The 2,315-nt window shown below is 30.0% G+C and overlaps 1 non-coding gene across 1 annotated transcript; it reads left to right on the top strand.

Moving 5' to 3' along the window:
• Window positions 1-914: 914 nt before the first annotated feature.
• TRNAE-CUC lies at window positions 915-988 on the top strand. The gene has a single exon. It is a non-coding gene; the product is annotated as a tRNA-Glu (tRNA).
• Window positions 989-2,315: the final 1,327 nt, after the last annotated feature.

The raw sequence follows: 2,315 nt of genomic DNA, 5'->3' as shown, positions 1-2,315 counted from the left end.
AAATCATTTTGATGATCTGTAATGATTTGTATTAACTAACGATGACGACTTTTGATAATGCATCATTGATTAATCGGAAGATAAATAATTCCTCGACGTGATCTATTCTGCAAATGGAAGATGCACTCGTGTTTGAGCTTCATGAATTTGATCAAATAAGCCTTTAATGCTTTTCTTTTTCTTTTGAGCAAATTGATGAAACACAAACATGGATAAATCTTTCGAGATAAACATTCGGCTGTTGGGAGTAAAGAAGCCCTTCATTCAAAGGCGATCCTTGAGGATACGCAAGAAATAATAGTCTTCTTCTTCTCCGGTTAAATTATAGGCATATCGGTATAGTATTTTACCTTCAATAAACGCCAAGTGATGAATGGAAGTTGCCAAGGAAATGATGCCTGTTGCGCACATGGGACGAAATTGAATGCTTTTGATCATCCTTTTGAGCATTATAAAAGTTAGTGTAAACTACATCAGATACCACTCAATTTTAGAGTTGACACCATTGAATTTTTAATTGCTGCCATTAAAGCACTGGATTCTCATTTTCAATTATACCGTTGGATCAATAACTTAATGACAGGGTCGATCATATGGATTATGGTTGCTTTAAAGTTGATATAATAGTTAAGAGTTAGACTCCCCCCCTTAAATGACCCAAGTTCGAAGAATCTCAAGCGCATTTGATTTTTTTTTCTCATCAAAATTTCTTTTTTTGGATCGTTTTGAGCACGTGTCATTACCAAATTAATGGCCTAAAGGTATAATTGAAACAAAAAAAAATCAAAACTTTAATCGAAGGAGTTGAAAGTTTGATAATATGAACTATCCAACGCCTAAAGTTGGGCTGCATCAGGTGTATTTTAACCTAAAAGTTATATATTTAAAATAAAATATCGAACTTAAAAAAATCAGTATGGATGGTGTAGTTGGTTATCACGCTAGTCTCTCACACTAGAGGTCCCCGGTTCAAATCTGGGCTCAGACACTCTGCCTTTGAACCATTAGTTGGATCGATAATTTTCAGAAATTAGATTTTTGTAAAGTTACGCTCTAATAGTCACGTCTTGATTCTGTGTTTAATGGCATTGGTAATTCTATGTTTTCTTGATTGGCACTGCCCTTAATGGCTTTGCTTTGAAGTTCTGGTGAAGGCACTGCCTTAAGCCTGTTCCGCGTTAGTTCTTGTTCCTCCATGGCAAGTGAAAGAAATTTTATTGATATTCTGCTTGGTGATAAATATTGAAATCAAGGCTAAGGACTAAATTGTAACTCCTGCGAAAAAGGCGATGGCAGCTGCAACCAGGAAACTGGGTAGTCACTTTGTTCATAACGAATTTACCAACGAAACTGCATTGAAGCGAATTAAACAGATCTTTGGATATTGATAAGAGTTAAGACAGAAAATTTAAACTGCAAAAATTATCATGTTTGTCTCAACTATGTGTTGCTCTGACAAAGATGAGAAAATAAAAAATATACTATATTTTTGACAAATTGATCGGACTTGTTTTAACTCTTTTAATGTCTACAGAAATTAGTGAGTAATTAAATTCAGCTATGCAGATCATTAAAACAAGATTGCGAAATAAGATGGAAGATTGATTCTTTGAAGATAACTTGGTTATTAATATTGAATGAGAGATTGTTGGGACATTAATTTACTTCGGATTCAATTCTTTAAGATTTTGTTTCTTGAAAGAAAATGTCGTTCACAATTCTATATATATTATTATCAATATATTTTGTTTCTTTGAATTTTTATGGGAAATGTTTTTAAGGATTTATTAAAAAAATATGAATATGATATTTGATAAATAATTTAATTGATAAAATTATTAAAATATTTTAATTAATATATACAATTTTTTAAATGACTCCAAAAAATAATGTCGATTTCTGCCACTCACTTAAGCTTCATATTTTAATCTTCATACTTTTAAAATTTGAAATATGACCATTAAAATTTAATTCATTTTTATTATTATCGTCATGGTAAACCATAGTAAAGAAAAATGAATTAAAGTTTATTTTTGTTTTATTTTAATCCTCGTACTTTTAAAATTTAAATATGATCATTAAAATTTTAATGCATTTTCATTATTATCATCATACTAAACTATAGTAAAGAAAAATGAAAATATGTTCAAGTTTATTTTATTTTTTCCTAAAAAAATCGTAAAATTTTATGCCAATCGTTTAATCGTTTTCATGATTTTAATTTTTAAATTTAGGTCAAAATATCATCATTGAGACTTGTAATTTCTCATAAAACGAATGACATCAGCCGTTTTGACGATTTGTAATGATTCAAA

This window comes from Hibiscus syriacus, unplaced genomic scaffold, assembly GCF_006381635.1.
Source record: "Hibiscus syriacus cultivar Baekdansim isolate YM2019G1 unplaced genomic scaffold, ASM638163v2 tig00112507_pilon, whole genome shotgun sequence".
Lineage (NCBI taxonomy): Eukaryota > Viridiplantae > Streptophyta > Magnoliopsida > Malvales > Malvaceae > Hibiscus > Hibiscus syriacus.
Note: the sequence above shows the minus strand (reverse complement) of the source record. Positions and strands in the feature narration are given on the sequence as shown.